We start from the raw sequence: 20,943 nt of genomic DNA on the forward strand, positions 1-20,943 counted from the left end.
ACACACTATCAAAAATATACCAGTGGGAGAACTAATTAGAATACATAGAAATAGCTCAAATAAGCAGATTTATGAAAGTGAAAAAGTTAAAACATGTCAGAGATTACATGATAGACATTATCCAGATTGGAGTTTAACAAGAGCAATATCAATAGTGGATAATGTGGATAGGAAAAAATTATTGCAAAATAAAAGTAAAAATAAGAATAAAAAATTTTCTAATAGAAACAGTGAACAAAATATTACTTTTAGTACTGAATATACACCACAATATACAGATATAATTAAAATAATAAAGAAATATCTACCTATCCTAAAACAAGACAAAGATTTGGATAAAATTTTAGAAAGAAATAAAATCAGATTTGTCGCTAAAAAAGCGCGTTCGATTTAGTCTATTTTGTCACCTAGTGAATATAACATTGTTGACCAACAAAAATCTCATACTTGGCTTGATTTAAAGGGCTTTTATAAATGTGGAGCTAAAAAATGTAAATGTTGCAGATTTGTAAATAAAACAGAAAAAATAGTTTCAGTAAAAAATGGTAAAGAATATAATATTAATAGTTTTATCAATTGCAATACTACTAATGTAGTTTATTCTGTTGTATGTAATAGTTGTAAATTACAATATATTGGATGTACTACGGGCTCTTTGAAAAAAAGAATCCGTAGGCATTTATCTGATGCAGTAAAAGAGAATATGATAGGAGGCTCTGCAGTTTCAAGACATTTCTGGTATGAACATAAAGGAAATTTGAATGATTTGTCCTTTTATGGTTTAGAGAAAGTAAAAAAATCCTTACGGGGAGGTAATAATAGAAGGACTTTATTAAATCGTGAAAGTTATTGGATTTTTACACTGGAAAGCCGTATACCTAATGGACTGAATAATAGGTTAGATTTAATCAGTCAATTCTAAATGGCAGGTTTTCCAGTGGTAAATATACACATATATATATATATATATATATATATATATATATAAAAACACTTGAATTTTCCTTCCTTTTTCCTCTTTTTTTTTTAATGTTTTTTAATGTTTTTTTTTTTTTTTTTTGGGTTTTTAAAAAAATTTTTTTTTTTGTTTTATGTTCATATGGTAAATTTTGTGATATCTAAGAATAAATATAAGATGTGAATAATAATGTATTAGATAAAAATAAGGGCACTTTGCAGCGATATGCTTTAAATATGTAGTACATTTTGTATTTAACAAAGTTTTATCCCTGTGTAAGGGTATACACCCTATTTTAATTAAGCCAAATTTTGTAATTGGATCAAGTTCCTGGAAGCAGGGTATATTACTATCTTGAACACTGCTCACACTTAAGACCTAGAAGACCTAGTAAGGTCGAAACGCGTAGTCTGCACGCATAAAGCAGCAATGTGCCCTTTTTTTCTTCTGACCCCCTGTATATATTTGTGTTTCTGCCACATGGAACTATTTTAAAAGATAAAAATAAAATGGATTTTATGGCCAAGTAGGAAGCATCCGCTGGAATTATTTGCTGGTTTTTGCTTTTTGAAGATAGGAACAACATTTGCTCTTCTCCAGTCTTCTGGGACTTCTCCTGTTCTCCAAGAATTTTCAAAGATTATGGAGAGGGGTTCAAAAATTTCTTCTGCTATCTCCTTCAGTACTCTGGAGTGTAATTCATCAGGACCTGGAGACTTGAATTCATTTAGGTTAGCTAAGTGTTTCCTCACTATCTTTCTGTTTATAGATATCCTGGATTTTTCTATTCCCTTAATAGGACAGTGAAGAACAGCTGATGTTACATTTCCTTTCTGAGAGAAAACAGATGCAAAATAGGAATTTAAAAGTTTGGCCTTCTCAACATCCAGTCTTACCATTTCATCATTTTCATCCTGTAAAAATCCTATAGCATCTTTGACTTTTCTTTTACTTTTGACATATCCCCAAAATCCTTTATTATTGCTTTTGATGTCTCTTGCAAGCTTCAATTCATTGTCAGCTTTAGATAATCTGATTTGTGCCCTGCAGGCTCTGCAGACAGCATTATATTCTTCTTTAGATATGCCTCCCTCTTTCCATTTTATAAACATTTCTTTCTTCCTTTTTAGCATGTGCTTAAGTTCTGTGTTCATCCATCCTGGTTTCCTTAAATGCTTCCTATTCTTCCCTCTTTTCGGAATTGTTAACAATTGTGCTTTGAGAATTTCATTTTTCAAGATTTCCCATCCTTCCTGGACATTTTTGTCCTTAAGGATATCCAGCCATTGGATCCCTCCAATTCTCTTTCTGAATCCCTTAAAATCTGCCTTTCTGAAATCTAACCTTGAAGTCTGAGTCTTCACAGGTCTTCCTCCTCTAGTTATCCAAAATTCTAAAATAGCATGGTCGCTACCTCCTAGGGTCCCAGCCACTTTTACCTCCTCAACCATTTCCTCCCTGTTTATAAGTATTAGATCCAAGGTAGCAGTTCCCCTTGTTTTCTCCCCTACCTTTTGGAAGATAAAGTTGTCAGCAAGAGAGGATAAGAATTTCCTTGACCTGTTAGTTTTGCCTGAGAGAGATTCCCAACAAATGTCTGGATAGTTGAAATCTCCCATGACAACTATGTCATATTTTTTGGAGAACTTGGCCATTTGATGCATAAAGAGTTCATCCATCTCTTCAGCTTGCACAGGCGGCCTGTAGTAAATGCCTACAATGGTGTCCTTTCCATTGTTCTGTCCTTGTATTCTTACCCAAACAGTTTCCACAGAACTCCCAGTCTCTGTGCAGATATACGCGTTTCTAACATACAATGCGACACCCCCTCCTCGTTTATCAAGTCTGTTTCTTGCAAATAAGTTGTATCCTTCTAGTCTTGTACTCCAATCATGCGTATTGTCCCACCAAGTTTGAGTGATTCCAATGACATCATATTTATTTTCCTGCGTTAGTAGTTCCAATTCTCCTTGTTTGTTGCCCATGCTTTGTGCATTAGTATAGAAACATTTTAGTTTGTGATTGTTTTCTCTTTCTCCAATATTTTTATTATTTAGATTCTTTTGTCTTTGTTCTTCCTTTCCACTTCTAATAGCAGAGTTCTCAATAGCATTTGTCAGGTGTATGGCTTTTTCTGGTCTTTTGCTTCCCTTCCCATGTTGTTCTAGTTTAAAGCTCTCCTTACAAGTGTAGCAAGGCGACTTCCAAATACTTGTTTTCCAGTCTTCGTAAGGTGCACCCCATCTCTAGCAAGTAGTCCATCGTATAGGTAATTCACTCCGTGATCCAGAAATCCAAATAGTTGCTGACGGCACCATCGACGTAGCCAGTTGTTCACCTTCAGAATCTTATTCCACCTCCTTGTTCCATGCCCATCCACTGGGAGGATGGAAGAGAAGACCACCTGCACTCCCAGTTCTTTCACTTTCTTGCCTAAGTTTTCAATGTCTCTGCAGATGGTTTCCAGGTCGTTTGTTGTGGTGTCATTTGTCCCCACATGTAGTAGCAGGAATGGGTAGTCATCTGTAGGTCTGAAGAGTCCTGATATCCTGTCAGACACATCTTTAGTTTTTGCACCTGGAAGACAGCACATTTCTCTTGAAGTTATATCCGGTCTGCAGATAGCGGCCTCTGTTCCTCTCAACAGGGAATCCCCCATGACCACCACTCTCCGTTTCTTCTTCACAACATTTTTCTTTCTCCATCCAGGACTCTGAAGGCGTGCAAGGTTGCTGTTTGTGGGCAAAGTCTTATCCTGATGTATTTCTTCATTGTTTTCCTGCGTGAGAGCCTGGTACTGGTTCATGAGAAGTATGGGTGCTGACTGCTTCCTGATCCTCCTGCTTCTCTGGGTCACGTTTCCATTCCTCTGTTTCTTCAGGTGCACTTCGAATTTCTTCTCTTTCTGTAACATGAAGAGATAATTCTGCTCTGTCTAAGAACTCTTCACCTTCCTTAATGATCTTCAACATAGCTAACCTCCACATTTAATGTGTTGAATAAAAATATATCTTTTTACCTCATTGGAGGACCTTTCTTTTTTGTTGATTGTATACAGTGCTTCTGGTCAGCCTGGGCCTGCGCCATGTTGTCATGTACCAACTGCGTCAAGGTCTGCATCTTGTCACGGAAGTGCATGACATACTCCACGATGGACGCTTCTGAAGGACTCGGGTCTTCTTCCCAGGATTCCCTTGCCAACCCAAGGGGTCCCTGGATTTGCCTGCTGTACAGGAGCTTGAAGAGGGAAAACCCCATTGAGGTCTGTGGAATCTCAGTAAGTGAATAGCAGGTGTGTGAGGTACAACTCCCAGTCGCGACCTTGGGTCTCAACCAGCATTTTTAGCATCTGTTTGAGGGTACCGTTGAAGAGCTCACACAAACCATTGGTTTGGGGGGTGATACGCACTTGATACCAGACACTTCACCAGCATTTTCTTACATAGAACCTCCATTAGGCGAGACATAAATGGAGTCCCCTGGTCAGTAAGCATCTCCCTGGGAAATCCTACTTGTGAAATGTTGGCAGCAGATTATTCAGGATACTCTCCAAGCATGTGACAACAGAGCTTCTTTATTCAGGAACAATCAGGAACAATATGCTTAATAGATCAGGAATAAATCATTTGTGTGTCTCTATCTGTGCAGCATCTACAGCAGGCTGCTTCTCTCATACACAGACACGGGAAATACAGTCACATGCTAACCCTGTGTGAGTGTCTGGGAATTTGTTTTTTTTTACTTTAGAAACAGCATACACATTTAGCAACTAAATACTCATAGACAGGAATGGAGTTGTTGCACCAAACATATTCCAACATGAAAAGATGGCTAACAGGGCAACCACCACCTTATCCACCCTAGTTTAGGACAGAGCCACTGCCTCCGGGTACTGGGTAGCATAGTCTACCACAGTAAGGATGCACTGCTTTCCAGAGCTGCTGGGTATGGCCAGTGGTCCCACAATGTCCACAGCGATCCTCTGGAAAGGCTATCACTGGCAAAGAGATCAGGGGAGCTTTGGGAGTAGTCCCGGACTTTCACATTCTTTAACAGGTGATACAGGAGCGGCAGTAGTTTGTTATATCTGTCCCCAATTTGGGCCAATAGAAGTTTTAAGATAGCCGGGCCTTAGTTTTTCTGATCCCCAAGTGACCAGCGAGTGGAATCTCATGAGCAATCTGCAACAACTCATGCCTAAATTGGTAAGGGATGACCAGCTGTCTTTCACTCAACCCCCCTTTTGGGATCTACTGGGAACTGTCTCCCGGTATACCTCCCTCATTCTCAGAACACCATCTCCTCAGTCTAGGAGGTGGGCTTCTTGGCGAGGTTTCTCGGGGTCTCCAGGCTAGCATCTAAGTGCAGAGCAGCCTGGAACTCTTGGCTGGAGGCAGCCAGAAGCAACGTTAAGGTACCTTCCTCACAGGGACCCTCTAGGACCTGCTCTGGGTTCGCCTCTGGTTCGGTCATCTCTCTGACAGAGGAGGGTCCAGAAGGCAGGGCGTTACCTGCATTCTGGGCACTCTGCCTGTGGGTGACAGTGGCTATGTAGGCTGTCTCCCCAGGGATTACCACAGTCCCATCAGCCTGCTTGGCTATGGGTAATACTTCCTCGTCCACCCCAATACTTCAGGAGCAGTGCTATATATGGAGCAGTTACCTTCCTTTGTGGCAATGGTCAGTTGCACGGCATCACCTTCCTCATGGTTCCCATGCCTATCCCCATTTCCCTTAGCACTGTTGCTTTCTCCTGTTAGGGGTTCCTCAGCCATCTCACCCTGCAGAGTGACGTGGCTGAGTATTCCTGTACCTTCAGATACATAATCATTATCAGGTAAATCACCGTCAAGTAAATCATTATCAGGTAAAGCATATATCTTCATATCATCATTACCCTCAGTATCAGATTGGGGAGGGGAGTCAGGGACATAATAAGCAACCATCCTCCCAAATCAGTTCCAAAAAACGTGTACGGGCAAGTTTTCGGACAACCTCACTTCCTTCACCCCACTCCCGGCACCCCAATCTATAAAAACATGGGCTATATTCAAGGGACAGCGAACGCCCCCAATCCCGGTGACAGTCAGGGTTTTCCTGGGAATAAACTCTTCAGGGGCCACCAGTTTGAGTAGGATGAGGCTTTGTTTGGCCCAATTTCCTTGAGGACTATAGCAACCTTGCTCCCCACGGTGATGTGCTGCAAATTTTCACAGGCCCTCCCAACCGCCCCACTCACCAAAAGAACTTCTGCATTAGGCCCTGAGGCCTTGGCTGGGGGGGATCTTCTTCTGCTTCTCCGGACAAGTAGTGTTGAGATGTCCAGTCTGATTGCAGAAATAACACTTGCCGGGATCGGTTGTAGGCCTGGCGTTGGTAAAGGGGACAAGGCCTCTGGTGGGTTGGCTGGTAGGGGTACTGGGGTTGGTTGATGGCTTACCCCATTTCCAGCTGGCGGTGACCAGCTTCGGCACCTCCAGTTTACAGTAGGCCTCTTAGGTGTCGGCGATCTGCGCTGCTTTGTCTGCATCTTTTGGCTCCAGGTTCATCATGAACTGTAGCACCTCAGCTGGACAAAGATGTAGGAACTGGTCTTTTATCATAAGGTCCCACAGCTGCTCAAAGGTGGTTGCTGACAGCACTTGGACCCACTAGTCAAAATGGGTTCTGAGTCCATGCACCACATCACTGTAGCTGTTGTGTGGGACACTTTGGAGGTTCCGGAACTTTTTACGGTAGACCTCAGGAGTCAGTTTGTATTTCTTTATTAGGGCCTGCTTGATGGCCTTATAGTTTCCATCTTGGTCTTGGGAGAGAAACAAAAACCTCCAGAGCTTTTCCTTTGAGCCCTGGGGTTAAATATCGAGCCCATTGGGTCTCGGGCAGCTGGTACTGTCTGCAGGCTTTTTCAAATCCCTGCAGAAAAATGTCCAGGTCCCCGTCTTTCTCCATCATAGGAACATGCTGTGGCCTGGGTTTAAGGAACTGAGCGTTGCTGGACTCACTGCTGGGCAGGGAAGACCTCTGCCCCTGAATTCAGGCTAAATCCAGCTGGTGCTGTCTCTCTTCCCGCTCGGCCTCATGCTGGGCCTTTTACTCGGCTCTCTCGGCCTCTCCTGGTATTGCTGGATCAGCTGCAGACGTCTCTCCTGATCATCTACTGGGCAGTGTTGTAGGGCCATTTGCAGATAGTGGTCCACGCTACCCTGGTTGCGAGTAGGGCCTGCCGGTTGGACCTCTATTTCGGTAACGTTTGGCTGACCAACGAAAAAAAAGCAAAGAAAATGTCCAATAATGTAATATAGTAAATTTTATTATAGAATACACAACAAAAGTGGAATAGGGTGGGGAACAATTACCAGAAAATAAGGGCACAACTCAAGGGACCACTTCGACTGCAAAATTATGTAGCAAAAAATGGTAAAATAATGAATATTTAAGATGTTATAAAAACATAATACTCAAAATTGATATATGTATATACCGCAGAAATAGATGGATAAAATGCAATCAAAAGGTGACAACGTGCAGATATAAGGTAACATATAGATAGTAAAGTGCATATGCAGAAAAATCTAACAGAGGCTGAATCAAAGCAGAAACCTAAAGTTAGGTCGGTAATAAAAGTACATACATATTTAAGTCAAAAGTATTTATATATATACTGTATAAGTCCAACAAATAGCCTCATGGTGGTTACCTTATGCACAGTTAAAGTCCCCAAGATACGCATCAGATGCCAGATAGAGAAGTGTGATCCATCACTCCACAGAACACGTTTCCTCCAGAGTCCAATGGTCGCGGCTTTACACCATGCCATCTGACTCTCAGAATTGTGTTTAGTGATGTAAGGCTGCTCAGCCATGAAACTCCCGGCAGGGGTGCTGTTTGGGCTGATGGTAATACCAGAGGAGGTCTGGAATTTGCAGTTATGGAATGGCAGTCATAGAAGCTGTGGTAAAGTTTCCCCTCCCTGATGACATCCTGTGATCCTGGGAGGGTGATGAAGGCTATGGAGAAGTGACTTTGGGGCTATCCTCCTGAGACGTCTCCTCTATCGAAACATCTCAGGAAGCTGTATAGCTATTACAATAAGGAATTTTCAAAGTAAATTACAAATGTGGTAATACAGGACTTCACGTATCGGACGACCTGTAAGTAATGTTTATTTCTCTATTTCAAAGAATTCCCTACTCGAAAGAAGATTTTGTAAAATCTCATAAAAAACTCCTATCGTTCTATGTCGGTGCTAGGGCTTTGGAGCTTTAAAAAGAGAAAAAAATCTATAAAGATGGAAGAAATAATCAGCAGAGAATTTTTCACAACATCATGATCAGGAGGCCAATGTTCATTTTAACTCCTTTTATTTATATTGTCTCACAATGAAACCAAAAGTAGGCAGAGAAGATCGGAGACATTTACAGGAAACAGGGAATTTACTGGAAATAAACACAGAGCAGCTGTCGGCAGGAATCTCTGGCTACAGCCTCTTTTGTTCATCAATGTGAAAAATTAAATCCAAAGGCAAATTGAAGACTAATGCATGATTTTACTTGCTTCTTTTAACCCCTTCCCATCATGACATTTTTATTTTTTTGCCCTCATTTTTTACATCCCCCTCCATCCATAAGCCATAATTATTTTTTTTTATTTTCCCATTGATTTTTAGTTTTCCATCAATCTGCAGGACCCTCGTCCAGCAGCCACATTGGCCATTCCTGGCCCCTACAAATCACCTCCTGCCTGCCAGCATCCATGACATCTGTCCTGATTGGTGGGTCTGGTATGATATCATATGTGCGTCATGTCACAATGATGACCATTTTGGATCTACAGTTCATCAAAGGCGCCGAGAATTTCAGTAAGTGGGAAGCGCTTCGTAGGGCACCCATTCAGTGAACATGATTTGGCCTCCTGACCAGGGTCCTGAAAACCAATTTGCTCATCTATAGTCTCCATGTAACTTACTGAGCAACTTTACTAATTTCTATTTTGCCAAACAATGGTGGAATGACACATGGAACCTGATGGCCACTAGGAGAAGCAGGGTGTCACATCTGAAGTTATATGGCTGGCATAGGGTAAAGGATTGTGGCTAGACGGCAAGGAGAGCATGACGATGTCACAGGAACAACCCGATCCATAGTGCCACAGTGTATCAAACAATAGAATGGAAGAAATGGAGAGTGGTGGACAGCAGACAAGACTGGGTGGTATAGGTCAATTTCTAATCTGCACATTCTATACCTCCATGGTAAATTATTGGTTAAGTTAAGGCTGAAGGGTGGCAAATATTTAGTTACGTTTCTTGGTTACACTTTATGACTTTTCTGTTTTTAGATGGACATTTGAGGGCGCAGAGTAAATGGCGAAATGTAGTGCTTGATAAGTTGAAACTGCAAAACTTTTACTTTCTGCATTTGCATTCCTCATGAAACAATTTTTTCAATTTAATATTTATTAAATTTTACCAACAAAATTGTATTCTCCACAATGCTAATTTTTTTTGTAATTCACTCCACACAAACTCAGAAAAATAGTGACCTTTGCCTTATTCTATCTGAACTTCTGGACTCCATTTCTTGTCCTGATTCTGTCCTTTTGCTAGACTTATTTTCTGTCAGCTTGCTTCACCAGTCAGCAGTTACTCTATTGACACGAAAGCTCCTGCGGCTCCCCCCAAAATCTTTGTATTGGGTGAAAAAAAACAGGGAGCCCTCTTAAATTAGCCTAAATAGCATCTAACAAAACCCCAATTTTGGAAGACAACTACTCTGAAAGAAATAAGAGGCCATGAGAATCAGCAGGTTGAGTAGACATCATACTAATATACACATCCCACTTATCCCATGCTAATCCCCGTCCCCCTAAAGAAATGTTCTTGTTTGGATACTCATTGTTTTAGCCTCTTTCTTTTCTCAATACATGTGGTCTAATTTTGTCATTTTTGTTGTGTTGTCTTTTTTGCTGATATTGGGGAAAGAAAAATGCCACTTTAGTTAGAAGACTTCCTTTTGTTGGCTTTTTAGTTGTTTGCACAACAGCTCAGCCCTGGTTTCGGTATCGTTTCATGTTATTCAGAGCTCTGAAGAAAGGACACCGCAAAATAGAACAGAAATGTTTCCAAAATTGGCAGTTTTTCAATATTTTATTGTCTTTCCTAGACATTTGGTATGAGTGTGTCTGTTTAGTTGTGCAACTAGGAGGATTATGAAATAGTGCATGATGGTGCATGCGAGCTACCACTGCCGATCTGAGCGGACACCTCATAGGAACTGTAACATGTGAAATAAAGAACTTTCATAATTTCCAACTTCTAAAATATTGAGAAAAAATGGGAAATGAAATTGGACATAAAACCCCAAAAATTCCCTTCCTGCATTTATGGTAACATCTGAAACAACGAATAAGGATATATGCTACAATTAGAATTGTAGAATAAAATATTGTTGACTATTTAAAGCTGAATTTGACCTGGTAATCTATAAAAATACATTTTTCAGTTTTGAAGCACACATTGTAGGCTGACATTTCCTGCTTTCTGAGTGTTTCAGCTTTACTGTATAGACAAGGACAGAGTCAGCAGAGTCATCTCATTATCGGGGAATATAACGACAACTTTGTTATACAGATGGAAGCCTAAATACTCCTGCTACTTTATGATCTCTGAGGAAAGAGCTTGAGGATTAAAAAAAAATACATAAAATGAAGCAAAGGCCATAATGAATTTGTAAAAAAAAATGCAAAAAATCTAGACATACTGAAAAAAAGACTGATTTGGAGCCATTTTTCTTTTTAACTGAGCTGTATGGACGACATGCTTAAAGCTCTGGATCCTGGTTGGGCCTAACATAATTGCAAGAGGGCAAATGCAGCCTTCTCATGAGGAAGGGAGCACGCGGTGATGCATCTTCCAGGCCATCCTTCCTACCATGTCTAACAACAAGCTGTTGAACACCTACTGGGTAAACTGCCCCACAACTCTATACCGGCAGTGCCGGCGTTTTTCTTTTCTTCGGTTGGATTATGCCTCTATATTTGCACCAGCGCTCTCTATTGTGTCAGTTTACTTACTCTCCCCCCTTCTTGGCAAGGACCTTCTCCTTCTTTTCATTGTGCCTCCATGTCTTCAGACCTGTGACTGCTACAAGAAAACAAAATAACACTTGGCACAAAAACGGCATAGTAATAAATTGTGAGTCATACAAGAACAACTAACAGTGCAAAAAAAGGAGAAAGAAAGATAAAATATTTGGGACGGTGGGACAATTTCTACCAACCAGATAACTCTCGGTGATATGTTCCCGGCATAGAACTTTTATTAATTAAGCCCAACATATATCTAAGCAGGACATCCAAAGGGGGCAATAAGAAAAGTTGTGGTATTCCACCACCCCCAGACCAGGGTATCCTATCAGGGCTCTGAAGCTGGCCACATATATCCTCTCACACACCTTTTGTCGTACCTTTTACCCTCCAGTAAAGAGGTCATAACAAGGATGAGATTTTAGGCAAATATTCACAAAATTGGGCAGTTATGTAAAGTTTTGTTGACCTTTTTGGAGGATTGTTTGGGTGTGCCATCTATAGGTGATTTACTGATGCCATCGCACCTTTTTACTAGTGATCCCGTGAGGCTCTTTGTCTAAGGGGCATCTGGGAGGGTCAAAAATATTAGGGCAAAGTGGCAAATGTGAGCTACACACTACCAACGTGCCGAAAAGCTTTACAAGAACTGAACCATGTGATGAATAGTGAAGGTCCTTCAACTTTAGCTTTCATTACTCATTTCTAACATATTGAGCAAAAATTTGAATTTAAAATAGACCTAAAAATGAAAATTCCCATTCTATATCCCTAGATACTGGTCAAACAGCAGATTATTTATTATAGGTTTACATAATCTGCAACTTTTAAAAAATTAGCAGAGATGACTTTTACATCACAATCCATGAAAAAAATCTTAAAAATGTAATTGGATGACGAATTATAGACTAACATTTCCAGCAGCTCGTTCAGCAGCTTTACTGTGTAGACTGTGACAAGATCAGCGCATCACTAACTGACAATGACAGATGACAGTATTGTTATACGGCTAAAGAATGAGATAGGGCTGCACTATAAACTAAAATAATCCCTTTATACAGTTCCCCCAGCCCTCTAATATCATAGTGTATTTAGCTTATGGTTAATGTTGTAATTAGAACTTCCTAATGTCTGATCTGGTTTTCTTCTCTTCAGTCTTCACTCTTCGACGCCTCCAGTACTAACGAGGCCTCACAGAAGACCATAACAGTCATGACGTGTTTAGTGCTGCAAGTCTCAAAGTCTTGTGAGTATTGACATCGAAGAATGAAGACTAAAGAAAAGAAAACCGGAGGCAGAAAAAATGAACCAAACAATTTCAAAAATATTTTTTTTTTTAGCTCCTTCCCGACTCTGAAAAGAATTCAGGAAATGGAACAAATGGATTCTGGGAAATTTTGTAAAATTAATTTTGCTTTAAATCGATTTTCTCATCTCTAGACCGTATACAGAGTGGTCTAGTCTAGGATTAGCATACTAGGGATCTGTATGAAGTGTATGTTTTACGGAATCTGGTCTAGAGTTCATATTTACATATGTAGAGGTGTTTATATTTGCTTAAGGGGTCTAATCTAAAGTCCATATATAGGGGTCCGGTGTCTATATTTTTATTTACCGAGTCTATTTTGTGGTTTCTAGATTTCGAGATCTGATTGTGGTAAAGGAGGTCATATGTACTATTTGTGGATCAAAGGCATGACTTTTATAGATGGGGAGCAGGAGGCTAAAATCAATACTTCTAGTATAGAAAATCTCTGATATTGAATCCAATAGAGAAACACTTTTCAGTTTGGTCCAATTGAGTTGTATGGATGCCGTATTAGGTCTCTGTCAGAAATGGTGCAAATCGATTCACTAGATCAAGACCATTGACCATGTCAATTTTGGATGGAAGTTCTGAGAACCACCTCTTGCCTGACTGCATCCCCGGCTCCTCTTTTGAATAGCCGGCCTGGTACAGAAATATCTAAAGAGCTGGGGATGCCGTCAGGTACGAGGTGCTTCAGTGGCCAGAGATTATTGGACTGGGTTCTACTGTAAGGAGAAGGAATGAAGAGAAACACACACTGATGCAAGTGGAGGATCGAGTAACCAGAGCTGAGAGATCCAAGCCGAATGAGCTGAGCCAGGTCCGAGATAGATGACCAGGTGGCAGAATGGGATGTTTGTGTGAGCCGTTTCTCCCAGCGTAGACATATGGTACAGAGTGTGGGTCGGGGCCGTGCTGAAGGGAACAAAGACGGAGACTTTGATGAATGTGCTGTGTACCAAGTAATTCACCAATCTGGGATTTGCAGTCTAGTGGGAAATACTGGTGGCTCCCGTTAGGGCCTGTGTGACATTTTGAGCCGCCTAAATAAAAGACAATGGTGTCAGGCCCAGTAGTGACGCACGTTATTCACTATACTAACACGGATAAAGGCTACAAAGAGCGCTGCCAAATAATGGTGCTTCTGAGACGTTGCCATCAAATTAACCCTTTGTTGGATGGTGTTTTCAATTCATTCATTGAGGCTTTCAGGTGATAGAGTTGATTTGAAAATCCAGTATGATTCCCTATTGATGAGTTTTGGGGGAAATTTTTTCAGATAACTCAATTTTTTAATTGCAATACGAATTACGTGAGTTAAATGCAACGGCAATCTTCAAGACGTTAGTCGGACGAAACAACCAGTTCGTAATGGAATAAAAAAAAAGAATTTCAAGCGATTAATTCTAAGGGAGCGTTCACGCTGTGTTTTGTGTGTAGATCCAGTGTGTGCAGACGTGGGAGAGATGTGTCCTGTGTTTCTCAGTGTTGTGACTGACAGCTGCACCCGCAGATAAGTAATCACATTCACCTTACCAGCGATCCAGCCCCATTGCTCCGCACGAGCAACGTTTTCTTTTTATAATTCACTATGTACATATACAAAGATAATCATGTTAGCCAAACAAGTAGCTGTTTAAGTACCACTGTCTCCTCATTGTCTGCGCTGTTACATCCGCGTACCTGTTAACACTACCAATCAAGTCTCCATGCTTGGATGCACAACATGGATTGTGTTTCATGAAAAACTCAGTTTTGCTCCATTTCACTCAGTTTTGTTGCTTCTTCAATGGCCGACCAGTCTTTAAAGGGAACCCGTCAGCAGGATTGTGCACAGTAACGTACAGACAGTGTCAGGTTGGCGCCGTTACACTGATTACAATGATGCCAGGTGATGAAATCTGTCTTGTGGTTGTTTAATCTTTATTTTCAGTTATGTGTTAATGATTTGCTCGTGCTCCGGTGCGGCCTGTGGGGGGTCTTCATGTGGTGCTCTGATTAGGTATTCATCTATATAGCTTCTGACAAGTCACTGATCTCTCACTGACCTGCCCCCTAGTTAACATAATGAATATTCTATATACTGTAGTATAAAAAAAAACCCTTCTGCAGGCAGGTGCCACAGCATAATCACATGTTTATTGTGTAGTTAATAATTTTGCTTGAGGTTTTCCTGAGGAGTATGAAAAAAAAACCTGCGCAGTAGCAGCTATCAGTGTATATAGAGGTCATCCAATAGCTGCTATTGCGCAGGCGCCAGCGGAACCATATCGCTAAAGAAGAAAAAATATAATTCTCCAAAATGGCGCCGCCTGCAGAGCAGCAGCTCTTGGTGATTGCCGATAGCTGCTACTGCGCAGGCGAGGGTGGCGAAAACTTGGAGGATTTTTTTTCCTTCTTTAGCAAGATGGCGCCTGCGCAATAACAGCTATTGGTGATCGCCGATAGCTGCTACTGCGCAGGCGCGGGAGATGCCATCTTGGAGGAGGACATTTTTTTTCTGCAGGTGCCTGCCTGCAGAAGGCTTTTTTTTTCTTCAGTATGTACATATATTTAGTATGTAAACTAGAGGGCAGGTCATTGAGGGATCAGTGAGCTGTCAGAAGCCATACAGATGAATATCTAATCAGAGCACCACATGAAGACCCCCCACAGGCTGCCCGGGAGCACGAGCATGTCATTAACTCAAAACTGAAAAATAAAAATTAAACAACAACCACAAGACGGATTTCATCACCAGGTATCATTGTAATCAGTATAACGGCACTGACCTGACACTGTCTGTAGGTTACTGTGCACAATCCTGCTGACAGGGTCTTTTTAAAAGTTACTGGCAGTGACAACTGTATTGAGGAACTCACATTCTTAAGAAATCTTTCACTTTCAGTTCTTCGTTGGAAAATACAATCAGTGAAACCAAACAGAAGAAATAGAGGAAATATCCTTAATATGTGCAGTAACTTAAGATGTCATTTATATGCCGGTGATCGGGAGGACCAACATTTGCATTCAATCAGACATGAGCAAATCTTACATAATTCAAATCAGATTAAATTTGCCACAAATAATTGAATAAATTTATTGCAAATGATCAGTGACTCTGATTGCTGTAAAATCAAATAATCCGCAAAAGATCAGTAACTTATTTACTTATTTATGCCCCTTTCATTGGATAGGAAATAACGTGCCGTTCACTGGGTCTCTGATAGGACCACACTTCCAGCGATCCCAAAGTGGGAGCTCTAAAATCCCCAGAAAAGGACTAAGTAGCCCTGTCCTGAATGAGGCTGCACATACTCCATGCATTGTCTATGGGACGATGAATGGAGTATTCGCACCTCCACCCCATTCAGGACAGATATACAGAGCTCCATTCTAAAGATTCCTGCAGACACCCCAACGATCAACACACAATCCTTTTTCCTATGTGTTTTGAACTAATTAGGGGCAAACACCCTGAAACATGTGTCTGCAAATAACGTCTGGTTTGGCTTCTCCGACATCATGTGGCAAGGATTATTATTGGGTCAAAATTGACTATTAGGATTACAAGAGATCTAGCTCTCTTCCTCTTTGAAAAGACAATTAAATTACCAGAAGCATGCATGGCCTGTAGGTCTCCTTACACCGTCATATATCAATATTGACTATTAGGATTACTAGAGATCTAGTTCTATTGAAGAGGTTGTCCACTACTTGTACATTGATGGCCTATCCTTGGACTAGATCAATAATGTCTGATTGGCTGGGGTCCGACACCCCCGACAATTAGCTGTTGTCGGCGGCTGCCAGCAAGAAGTATTCACTTGCCCAGCTGTGCATCAACTTGGTACTTCTGGCTTGGTACTGCACATCCGCCTTCTATTCAAATCAAGAGGAGACAGATGTCTAGTACACTGTGGCAGCCACTACAAGTAGATGGAGCAGCTCAGCACGCGAGTACTTCCTGCCGGCGGCCGAAGACACCAATAAAAGTAGATCAGCGGGAGTGCTGGGTGTCGGACCCCGGCTGACCAGACACTGATGACCTATCGTAAGGATAGGTCATATATTTAAAAGCAGTGGCCAACCTCTTTAATCTCTGAAGAGACAATTTGCATATTTAATTCCCCAAGAAAAGCACTGCATGGCCCATAAGTCTCCTCGCACAAGGAGAGATGTTTCCACTTAGGTCACAGTCAGAGGTTTCTTATCCTGTCAAATCAGACTTCTTTTCTAGTGTGGCTTTGATCCGAAGTTATGTGCTAAGGGTCATTGAAGGGTCGATATTGATTTTTTGGGACTGCTACCCCAATAGCTAGTGCTACAGTTCTAGTCCTCTTCTATTTGCATATAGTAAGCAGGAGATAAAAAAAAGCTAGGTGAATTTTTTAATTAAAATACATGTACTGGATTATGACGTATCAGTGCATTGTAGTGAATGTGAGCTACTGGTGGAAGGATTAGACTCTATATACTGATAGTAATGCAAAAAAACTGTGTATTTTTGGGTTCTAAGATATTGAGCAAAAATGGAAAATAAAAGTAGGCATAAAAACAACAAGGTCGCCTTCTTGCATTCCGAGAAACGATGGGAGAGTATAGCAATTTTTGGGGATTATTTTAACCACCCAAAGCTCATAGACTGAAAAAATATAATTACAGAAACCCCAATAAAATAATTCAATTTTCACAGTGACCATAAGCCAAACTGAAGCAGCTGATATTTTAATTTTTTTTGCAGATAACGTTAGCTTTATTGTGTATCACTGGGGCCAAGTCACCAAAGTTGTCTCATTGGTGGGGTGTGGGGATCAGGTGTCTGTTTATAGGGTTGGTATATAGGGGAGTCCGGTTTCAGGTCTGTATAAAGGGGTGTCTGTATACAGGAGGTCTGGGGTCTGTATACAGGGGGTCTGTATACTGGAGGGCAGGGCCGGACTGACCATCGGGAAGGGCCGGTGCCTGTAGTGGGCCGCTCGATCCGTTCCTGCTTCCAGGGCACTGCACGCAAAAGCGGGGTCCCCCCCCCTCAATGACGGGATGAGACACTGCACGGCACTTCTGACCCCCAGGCAGCTCCGTTCTCAGGCTGCAATTGGCTACTCTATGCGCACAGGACCTGTGATGAGGTCACAGGAGGGGAGGAGTCAGGGGTCACATGATCAGGGGCCTCCATGTATGCAGGTCTCTGTCATGCTGGTTGTCATGGTGCATTGCTGGATGCCGGTAAGTTTCTGTGTGGTGTCAGGAGGGGTTTACAGGGTGGATGTAGCAGAGCCGTGTTTACGAAGTGTATGGAGCGGAGCCGTGTGTGTACGAGATGAATGAGCGGAGCCGCGCGTGTACGAGGTGTACGGAGCGGAGCTGCGCGTGTACGAGGTGTACGGAGAGGAGGAGCCGCATGTGTACGAGGTGAATGTGAGCGGAGCCGCGTGTGTACGAGGTTTACGGAGCGGAGCCACGTGAGTACGGGGCGTGCGGAGCGGAGTCGTGTGTGTACTCGCTGTACGGAGTGGAGCCGCTTGTGTACGGAGTGGAGCCATATGTGTGCAGGAAGTACAGAGCGGAGCCAAGTGTGTACGAAGCATACAAAGCCGGCTTTTCCCATGGACACAGGAGTACACGGCGAAGCCCCGAGGAGCATTTTAAAACTCGCACATGACGTTCCAACGGAAGTGATGTGCTGGAAGCTGACCGGACATGAGATAATTTCATGAGGAGATTGTGACGGAACCAGGAATGCTTCAGATCCATCACCATGTCCTCCTCCGACAGCGCAGACAGCAGGATCACCTTGGAATCGGGGATGCCGGCCATGTGAGCGGATCATGATATGTCCTGCACCGGGAGGCTCAGGTGGGCACTACAATGGGAGCCGGGCTGCTATAGTATATTTATAGAATCTTTATTTCTTTCTCATTCTCTGTTCTGTCTTTCCCTCATTTTCTTTTTCTCTATTCTTTCTTTTTTCTTTCTCTCTCTCTGTTCTTTTTTCCCCTTTCTTTCATTTTCTTTCCTATCTTTCTCTCTATTCCTTCTTTCTTTCCCCTCTTTCTGTTTTCTTCTTTCTCTCTGTTCTTTTTCTCTCTCGCTCTCCTTTTTCTTTGTTTTCTTTTTTCTCTGTTTTCTCTCTTCCTTAGTACCAACTACTGTGCCCATAATGCCAGCCACTGTGCCCTCAGTACCAGTCAGTGTGATCAGCAGTGCTAAATGGGTGCGATTAGGTGTGGACATGGGTGTGACTAGTTGTGAAATGGATGTGGCCGGGGCGTGGCCTAAATTTGCAGCGGCGCGCTGTGTGCGCCGCTGTCTTTGTCCCTCTTTCCCATGTTCAAAAGTTGGGAGGTATGATAGGGGCGGCTATGACCAGGGGGTCTGGTTGCCCAATGGATAGCAGTTCTGCCAGGAATTCTGTCACCATGCGTACAAAAGGGGACAGAGCTTTGGGAGGAGTACTGTACCTAAAAGCAATAAATAGGACTGAGCTGAAATCCTGGGCACAGCTGTGACTACATGTTATATAGTCGTGTTAGTCTCCTCTCACTTCTTGTAACCTACAAGTGTACAAAGATATTATATAGTCACCATGTGACTAGTGGGCCTGTGTAACTTCAAATGCCAGGGCTGAATTTTAGTCAGGGCAGGCCCAAACGTATAGGCGAACTAGGCGGCCGCCTAGGGCGCTGACCCAAAGGGGGCGCCAGAGAAAAAATAGAAAAAATTATAAAAAATCTTTTCAAAATGCAAAAAGTTTTAGGGATGGAAAGAAAAGTGTACATATTTAAGGGCAAATATGACGCAAGAGAGGTTGGTTGGGTTGGCAACAATTTCGATAGAATCTGAAGTTGCTAAACAAATTAATCTCGGTGACTTAGTGTCATCCTTTTAAAAAAAAAAAGGCAAGGAAACAAAAATTTTAATTACCTATGGTCGTTTTTGTTTTGTGTTATTGATTACTTTGTATACATTTGTCCTATACAACTTCTCAGAAGATTAAAGAGTTAGGAGAGAGTTAATTAATCATTGTTGTTGTGGTTTACTTTGCTCCTAAATTTATATCCCAAGTTTTCATCTACTGCCAAGAATAGTAGGGGCGCAACAAAATAGTTTTGCCTAGGGCGCCGTAATCTCTCGGGTCGGCCCGGATTTTAGTCCCAGTCCGGCCCTGTTGGAGGGTCTGTATACTGGAGGTCTTGTCTGGGGTCTGTATACAGGGGGGTCTGTATACTGGAGGTCTGGTCTGGGGTCTGTATAGAGGGGGGGTCTGTATACAGGGGGGTCTTTATACTGGAGGTCTGGTCTGGGGTCTGTATACAGGGGGGGTCTGTATACTGGAGGGTCTGGCCTGGGGTCTGTATACAGGGGGGGTCTTTATACTGGAGGTCTGGTCTGGGGTCTGTATACAGGGGGGGTCTGTACACTGGAGGGGTCTGTATACTGGAGGTCTTGTCTGGGGTCTGTATACAGGGGGGTCTGTATACTGGAGGTCTGGTCTGGGGTCTGTATAGAGGGGGGGTCTGTATACAGGGGGGTCTTTATACTGGAGGTCTGGTCTGGGGTCTGTATACAGGGGGGGTCTGTATACTGGAGGGTCTGGCCTGGGGTCTGTATACAGGGGGGGTCTTTATACTGGAGGTCTGGTCTGGGGTCTGTATACAGGGGGGGTCTGTACACTGGAGGGGTCTGTATACTGGAGGGTCTGGTCTGGGGTCTGTATACGGGGGGGTCTGTATACTGGAGGGTTTGGTCTGGGGGTCTGTATACTGGAGGTCTGGTCTGGGGTCTGTATACAGGGGGGGTCTTTATACTGGAGGTCTGGTCTGGGGTCTGTATACAGGGGGGGTCTGTACACTGGAGGGTCTGGTCTGGGGTCTGTATACGGGGGGGTCTGTATACTGGAGGGTTTGGTCTGGGGGTCTGTATACTGGAGGTCTGGTCTGGGGTCTGTACACTGGAGGGGTCTGTATACTGGAGGGTCTGGTCTCGGGTCTGTATACGGGGGGGTCTGTATACTGGAGGGTTTGGTCTGGGGGTCTGTATACTGGAGGTCTGGTCTGGGGTCTGTATACAGGGGGGTCTTTATACTGGAGGTCTGGTCTGGGGTCTGTATACTGGAGGGGTCTGTATACTGGAGGGTCTGGTCTGGGGTCTGTATACAGGGGGGGGTCTGTATACTGGAGGGTCTGGTCTGGGGTCTGTATACAGGGGGGGGTCTGTATACTGGAGGTCTGTGTACGGGGGTCTGAATACAGGAAGGGTCTGGTATACAGGGGTCTTCTCTGTGCTGTCAGAGCTTGTCTGCAGAGCAGGTTACACAGTGAGGACTGTGCGCCGCCACCACCTCAGCTCTGCTACATCTGTGTAATGACTCGGCATTCTTGCCTCTTTAGGACGGTCGGATGGATTTTCCTCACTTGTGAAATCTCCTTTCGCTTTCAGTCTCCGCTGTTATATGAGCTGGAAAAGTACAAACGCGACCAGAAGCCCGGCTGACTGAGGAGGAAGACGGAGGCGCCATAACCGGTGCTGCACTGAAAATTGGCAAACGGGCTCCGACCGGGAGTGACGGCTCCATCCTGCACGGGGTGAGTGTCACGGCACACACAGC

General features: G+C 42.9%; 1 protein-coding gene and 1 long non-coding RNA gene across 3 annotated transcripts in view; one reads left to right on the top strand and one right to left on the bottom strand.

The window, feature by feature from the left end:
• Positions 1-20,884, bottom strand: part of LOC141085381 (uncharacterized) — a 29,345-nt gene extending 8,461 nt beyond the window's left edge. The window contains exons 1-2 of the long non-coding RNA XR_012231285.1: positions 20,750-20,884; positions 11,033-11,102 (exon numbers count right to left, since the gene is read on the bottom strand). This is a non-coding gene — a long non-coding RNA (uncharacterized lncRNA). The remainder of the gene's footprint in view (positions 1-11,032; positions 11,103-20,749) is intronic.
• Positions 20,795-20,943, top strand: part of LOC141085380 (guanylate-binding protein 6-like) — a 30,057-nt gene continuing 29,908 nt past the window's right edge. Inside the window, exon 1 of one of the 2 annotated variants that reach the window (XM_073570686.1) lies at positions 20,795-20,920. The gene's annotated coding sequence lies outside the window, so the exon portion shown is untranslated. The remainder of the gene's footprint in view (positions 20,921-20,943) is intronic. The other variant, XM_073570685.1, reaches the window with a different exon arrangement.

Source organism: Dendrobates tinctorius, unplaced genomic scaffold (genome assembly GCF_039654945.1).
Source record: "Dendrobates tinctorius isolate UK_male_01 unplaced genomic scaffold, ASM3965494v1 ptg000028l, whole genome shotgun sequence".
Classification (NCBI taxonomy): Eukaryota; Metazoa; Chordata; class Amphibia; order Anura; family Dendrobatidae; genus Dendrobates; species Dendrobates tinctorius.